Here is a 7,888-nt window from a genome sequence, read left to right on the forward strand (position 1 = left end):
TGTGTGTTGCCCAGAAGCCAAGGTCAAACTCAATGGCATCTCTTTTGGCCAGGCCTTCCTACCTTGTAATTTTTGAACAGATTATTTTCCCATGCCCCTGGTAACATGCAAGGACATCCAAAGCATTGCAGTGTGACAATTTACAATGTCATTTAGCAGACGCTTTTTATCCAAAGCAACATACATATTGGACAGGTGTTCCTTGCCCAAGGGTCCTCTCTGGATACTGATGTGCCTGTACTAGGATTTGAACCCCAATTGCCTGTACCAAAATTAGCAACGTAAACCACTAAGCTATCCATCTGCCAATACTGGGGTTTGTGTCAGTCCTCCTTCTGACCTGATCCTCCATCTCACCACATCAACACCTTACTTCAGCCTCAAGTTTTGGCCAAACATGCCTAAAAGTTCTGTAAAGGTTCTGTATGTCTTTAATGAAAACTTAACAAAGAGGCATCCATGAAGAACACCAGTCAACATGTTGACAAATTAGACCGTAACACTTACACAGTTTGAATGCCCTCTCATTCACATGCTAAATTTGTTAACACTTTTTTTTTGTGAAAAGGGCAGCCGTGACATGATGATGCTGTGACAGTGGTGTTTATACTTTAGTCCACTTCACACTATTATAGTGTAAACACAAAACAACTAAAGGGAAAAATGCAGTAGTTAACTACATCAGCACCTGAATCAGAACATGGCAAACAAGCTTTAGATGTCAAAGCACCTCACTCTCTCTGTGGAGCAGCGTGGCTGTCCATGTTTCCTCTGCAGCAGCTCTCTGATTGTTGACCCTCCTCCATTACATGCATCAAAAACCCTCTCTGGTGCCTGACTTCAATCATACTTTAAGTGTATGAAAGTGAGCATGTTGTTTTAAAAGCTGCAGTGACCCTACCTGTGTAGTTTGGGATCCTGGTTGACCTGCAGACTGAAGGATTGTAGAGAGCTTAAATTCATCAAGAGCAGGAGAGGAAAAGATGACGAGAGTCCAGCCGTTGATTTAGTGTTGTAAAAAAACAGAGAGCACAAAATCACTGTTTCTGCATTTCATTAGCACAAATTCACCTCTTTGTTTTCATATTGATATGGATGTTTTGACCCATTTCAGGTGGATAAAACCTTGACGGCAACATTTTGTGTACTTTCAGCCTAATCACTATCTAAACACAAGGACATGAGGCAATAATATAATGTTTTCATAGACGTTTTTTTGTAATGCAACCTTGAGGAGTTATTTTCACTGAAGCATCTGCTGCATGAAATGTTAACATATATTTAATTTACAGTTACGTAAAGAGTACGGCACAGAGCAGAAGTGAACATATCAGTCACAACTGGCCTTGTAGAGCGCTCTGAAGTTTAAGAGGAAAAAAAAACACCAAAATGAAAAACATCTTGTTTTATTTTACCAATACATGTGTGTGATTTGGGAACCCTGCAGTGCTGGAAAGCCCCACAGAATAATAGACTACACTGGGCAACCTTTTAATGATAATTTCTCTAACTAAAATTTTTAACCCCTTTGGCTGATGGTTTTACAGGCTGAGTGATTGTGAAATCATTGATTTTGGATCTTTGGGTTTGGTTTGTGTCCATTTGTATTGAATGACAAGTCCATGTTTTCCCTGTTTCTTGGCAGAATCTTGTCTTTGGTGGTTCCCGGAGGCAGTCATGCTTTTTGTGAGCCTCTGCAGATGACCATGGGGGTTTTTTCTCAATGCCAAAGAGGCTCTGTCTCCTCTGTATTAGTAAAAATGTGGGAGGTACGGTGTTACCAGCCAGGCATTTGGGCTTATGTCCACACAAAGCACTGATTTCAAATTAAACTCCTGGAGAGGTCCTGGACTCTTTAATACTTCCAATCTGCCAGCTGAGTCCAGCAGTTGGTGAGTCCATCCATCCATAGGGAACAGGAGAGGGTTGCCACTTTGCAACTGTGTGCAAGGGTAATACAGCTAAACAATGAAATTTAGAGATTGATTATTTGTAGAGTGTTGTACCATCCCATCAAAGTGAGAGAAAAAACAAACAAACATCTGACTCATATGACAAAGACCTCAATTTACCAAGCAATCTATGTTCCAATCTTGATGGTTGTTGGGTAGAGGGACGGTTGGGCTAACTTCCTTAACCTACTTCCCTTAAAACCAGACCCCTAGTGTTTTCCACTCATAGATGACACTTAGGCCTTCTGCCCAGGTGTAGTCAAGGCCACCAAAGTACTTTTTGGTGTGTTTTATCATTTTATTGATTTTATAAATCAATTATGCTCAATATAATTTGGCTTCTTTGACAAAAAATACAAAAAAACCTCTTCAATGTCAAAGTGAAAACCGATTTCTACAAATGAATGATCAAATATGTAAGGCTAAATAAGGGACTGCATAAATATTCACACCCTTTAAAGTGACTAACCCAATTCAACAGAGGTCTAGCCAATTGGTGCTAGTAGGTCCAATCACTGGTTAACCAACATTCCTGGCTACCATTTCACAATGAAGACAAAAGCACACTTCAAGCAACTCAGAGAAAAGGTTATTGAAAAATAAAAGGGGATGGATTAAAAAAAAATCCATGTTACTGAACATTCCCTGGACACTGCACCCACTGTGAAGCATGGTGTGTTGGCAGCATAATGCTGTGGGGATGCTTCTTAGCAGCCGGCCCAGGAAGGCTTGTAAAAGTAGAAGGTAAAATGAATGCAGTGAAATAAAGGACAATATTCAGTCTGCAAGAGAACATCGGCTTAGGAGAAGATTTCTTTTCCAGCAGGACAATGGCCTACAGAGCACGCTACACAGAATTGGTTTAAAAACAACTTTATTGTGCTTGTTTGCATTGTGTGTCACTTTGTTTACTGTGTGTATAACTGGAAAATTCTGAAATAAACTTGAAAAAAGTTCAACTTCTTTGGTTTTCCTTCTGTCATGACTCTAGTTTTGGAATTGTCCTGTCATCAGATTTAGTTTTATTCTGCTGCTGAAGTGGAAAATTAGTGAAGTTTTGTTAACTTCAAACCTTCTGCCTCCAAGCTACTGTTGTTATGTAAACTCTGAGGGTGATCCCCATCCCCATTGACTGGTGTGAAGCAACGTGGCAGCTAGCTTCCTTTAGCAGAATCCTGACGAATCACAGTTAGGCAGTGTCATGACCATGGTCTCATCTGAGTGGCTAGTTTTCAATTCATTTTTTTTACAAAGGGATGCCAGCTTCAACAGACTTCCTTGGAGATAAAAAAGAGTGAAGTAGCTCGTGGTTGCTTTATTTCCCCACCAGGTAACATTAAGAAAACAGACAGAACCTCTATGTAGTTTGGTTTTGTTATAAGGCTGACATTTTTTCTAAAAACATACAAAGGATGGATAAACACAAAGTAAGATGACTGAAAACTTTGACCCATGTTGACCCTCCAGGAGAAGTAAAAGGGTTAACAACAGTGAGCTGGACTCTATCCTCCTGGTACTATAATCACAGCAAAGTTTCTAAAAATCCATTCCTATGGTTGTTCCAGCTGGTGATCGGGTTAAACCTGGTAAACTGTGGGGACTTTGAGACCGCAGGCTTTACACTTAAAAACCCACCAGTACATTTGGCTTCCTTTAATCTAAGAAGAGGTCATAAATGCAAATTGTTGTGGTTGTGTGTTTATGTCTGTGTTATGTCTGGGTTTGGTTAAAGTCTTTTCATGTGTGACAACAGAGATTCAAAACTGTTGTATGAATCTTAAACTGGACACCGACCCAAAACCTCTGAGTGTATACCCGAGGTGTGTGAGTCACTCAGACAGAGATAAGATGTTTTAAGCCACAGAAGTACAGCAGTCTATCTGTACAGACAACCTCATTTCCTAAAAAGTTAGAAGAGAGAAGGGGGAGACCCTTTTAAATAATCTCTGCTTTCATTTACTCATGACTTCAACATTTCCAAAATTGTTGGGAAGTTTTTAAAAATGCGGTTGAATCAGAATGTGTCATTGCAACTCACTGAACCCACATATCTAATGAAAAACAGAAGAATATTAACATCAAATGATAAAAATGTTAGGCTGTATTTATTAAATGCTCTTTTTCTGGAAGCAGTGGCTAAGTGGTCAGTCATCTTTCCACCAAATGGTCAGGGGTGTGATCCCCATCTTCTGTAGTTTCATGTCGAATTTAAAGTTAGTAATTGCCCCTCAAACCTAATAACTGCCTGTTCCACCCTTGGTGGCAACAGGAGTTGCTGGAGACTTTTGGAGACTCTGACGTAAAAGCACGTTTCGTTCATGCTCCTCTCAATCAGCAGTGGGCGCTGCTGTGGGCCCCTTCCCATCCCAAAGCTCTCACAGGCAGCCCGTCCTCGTGAAGCAGTCCCTCTCAGCTGTAGGCAGAGCAGCAGATGTTCACCCCTTTACATCCAGACTGCAATTTAACCACCTTGACAGTTTTTTCAATCATCTCTTTTGGTCCATATGGATTGTTAATGTAGTTTGTATATATTTATATAAAAAACATGTTAAGAATGTTAAGGTTGAAAATCGTCATGTTTTACTGTGACTTGTTGTAGGCTCTTAAGTGGACTGTGAGGTTTAAAAGTAAACCAAACCAATAAATAAATAAATAAAAATGATCAAATTTTGAAGCAACTCTGCCAGAGTATCTCTTTTGAGACATTTTTGCTGGTCCCAAGCCCAGCTAAGGGAGGAAGGTTGGAACTGTGACGTTATAAAAACAAGGATCGACAAGAATGTCCATTTATAGTTCTAAACATATTTTGGGTGTTTTTACTCTCTTTTTGTCTCTCTCATGGGGTTATTCTACTCTCTTACAGGGTCCATGACAATTAAATGCATATGGCCAATAATGCAAATTAGGCGATGACATCATTTAGCAACTTCTGCTGACTTTTAGGACAGGCAATAGCTACTTTACTTACTAGGGAGTTAGCTACAGTGCTGTGGCGGAATTTTGTTCCATTCATATTGTTTTAATTAACAGCCACATTGGAGGGTTTTCGTGCATGAATGGCCTGTTTCAATCAAATCTAAGTTCGATTAAGCCCCTCCAAATCCTTCATTGTTTTTTGAAGCCATTCAGAGGTGGACTTGCTTGTCTGTTTCAGATCATTTACCTTGTTTTATAACCCAAGTGTTTGAGCTTGAGGTCACAAATTGATGACCGGACATTCTCCTTCAAGTTATCTGGTGGAGAGTTCATGGTTCCATCAATTATGGCAAAAAGTCCAGGTACTGAAGCAGCAAAGCAGCCCCAGACCATCACACTACCACCTCCATGTTTGACTATTGGTATGATCTTTCTGATGTTTTGTTTATGAATGCTGTTTAACTTTTTCACCAGGACACACACCTTCCAAAAAGTTCAACCTTTGTCTTAGCATATTTTCCCTAAAGTCTTGGGGATCATCAAGATTTTTTTTTTTTTTTTTTTTTGGCAGATTTGAGACGAGCCTTTGTGTTCTTGTTGGTCAGCAGTGGTTTTCACCTTTGAACTCCCCCATGGATGCCATGTCTGACCAGTCTCTTTTTTATTGTTGAATCATGAACACTGACCTTAAAGGGATATTTCAGGATTTTTGAAATTGGGTCTTATGAGGTACTTGGCTATAGTACTGTCGTGGCATTAGCCTCCAGTGATTTCTGTGAAAGTTGCTCCTGTGGTTATTACGAGCTCAGAGAGATCCGCTGCATAGCAGCTGTAAATGGGATCATTTTATCTGCATAGTTTAATGAGTTTTACGTAAAAATTTTCCAAGAAAATTTGTGATCATCAAGTCAGTCCATCAGGTTTTTAGATGTCCTGGATTCTTTCATGACCTCCTGGATGAGTAGTTGATGAGCTCTTGGAGTCATTCTGGTAGGCTGGCCACTTCTGAGATGGTTCCTCACTGTTATAAGTTTTCTCCATTTATGTATAATAGCTCTCCAGTCCCAGCCTTAGAAATGGCTTTGCAATCCTTACCAGACTGATAAGAGTCAATGACTTTGTTTGTCATCTGTTCTTGAATTTATTCAGATGATAATGTGTTGCTTTTAGATATCTTTTAGTCTACTTTGTCAGACAGCTTCTATTAAGGACTTCTTGATTCAACAGGTCTGTCTTTATCACATAGGGTCAGTTTGGATGTTTTTTCCTCTTCTAAAAGACATCATCATTTAAAAATGTATTTGTATTTACCTGGGTTATCTTTGGGCTAAAATGTGTTTGATGAGCTAAAACATTCAAGTGAGACAAATATTAAAAAAAATCAGGAAGAGGGCGAATACTTTTTTCACAGCACAGTACCTCACTACTTACCATTCAAAAATTGATGCCAGTGACATTTCAAAACGCAGTTAGCACATCTTAAAACAGCATGGCTTTTTAATGTGAGTCTGGGTATGCCTGCAGTCCTGACTCGTCACAAAAAGAAAATATTTTAAGTATTTTGAAACTGAAAATACCACAAAAAGATCCCAAACTGTAGAAAAGTCAAAACCATTTATTAGGAAGGAATGAGAGAAATGAGGGGGAATTTTCTCCTCAGCTAACAAACACTAACAGAGAGTCCTTCAAAGACACCCTGTCCAAAATTTTGTTTGCTTCTGGGTTTGCATAAATGACACGCCAGTTTCACACATCCATCTGGGAAAGCTTTAATAGGAAGCGTTTGAGAAATGGCAGAGGCTTTGAAAAAAAACTCAGAGCGTGATTGGGTCAATGTTCTGTCTGTCACATCTCTATGAGCCAATCAGAGCAACAAAACACGTGACGTAGCCGCTATCGAGCTGCACATGCGCAGCTGAGGAATAACGCGAAAAATAGCGACTGTAGACATGTAAGTACTCGATTTTTGTCGTTTTAGAAAAGAAAACAACTCACTGCTGTTCTTTGTTCTTCTTTTAACGAAGAAATGTTGTCAAGTTCAGATCAAACTGGCGCTTTGCAGCATCCACGCTAATCTCTTCCTCCATAACTGCACCAGCTCTTGCTGCCGCTTGTTTACGTCACGACACTGCTGTGCCTGAAAGTACTGCCTCTCGTTGCTGATTGGTCCTGTCACTTTCTAACCAGACCCAAACGGTTCAGATGGGAGCTTTGCAAGATGGATTCGCCAGTGAGAAACAAGGAAATGGGCATATCCATCTGCTTTGCAAGGTTAGGGTTTGCATGCATCAAATTCAAAATGTGTATGTAAGTGAATATCTAAGCCAGCCAAAGCACAAGGAGGAGGGTGAGGAGCTGGAGAGGCTGTTCCGGAGGAACAAGTCCCCCTATAGCATTTATCAATGACAGATAAAAGAAGTGGCTGATATCAGAATAACAAACCATATCCTGAAAAGGCTGGGCTGGACCCCATGTGCAGGCTTTGCAAAGATATCCCTTAGACAGTGCAGCACATCAGAGCAGAGTGTAAGATGGCGGCATGTAAGACATATATGGAACATCATAGCCAAGTGGCTGGCATAGTATACAGAAACATCTGTGCCAATAAGGACCGGAGGTCAAGATGTAACACACCACCAAAGCAGTGATGTAGTGCAGAGCATATGCAGATTTATGGAGTATGCCCACAGGTCATATCGAGTATCCTCTCTGGTACTTTTATGCAGTATGCTTCATTTATTTTTCCTGAAGTGGGAAAGGCATGAGCTGCCTTTCTCTGCCTCTTATTGGCTCGTGCTCACTATTGCCTTAATTTGTTGGTTGGGCACAAAAAACAGAGCTGGTGTCACAACTTTCTATCAACATTCTTCTTCCGTTAGATTCATCATTAGTTTCTAAATTTAAGCAGAAGAAGTTGAGTATCAATGTGCAACAAAAGGCTTATTGTTAGGTTTACTAAATATGCAACAGCAGTCAATAACACAGGCTGTTTATACTTTGCTGATGTGAAACTATAGGGC

This window comes from Cheilinus undulatus, linkage group 8 (genome assembly GCF_018320785.1).
Source record: "Cheilinus undulatus linkage group 8, ASM1832078v1, whole genome shotgun sequence".
In the NCBI taxonomy this organism is placed as follows: Eukaryota; Metazoa; Chordata; class Actinopteri; order Labriformes; family Labridae; genus Cheilinus; species Cheilinus undulatus.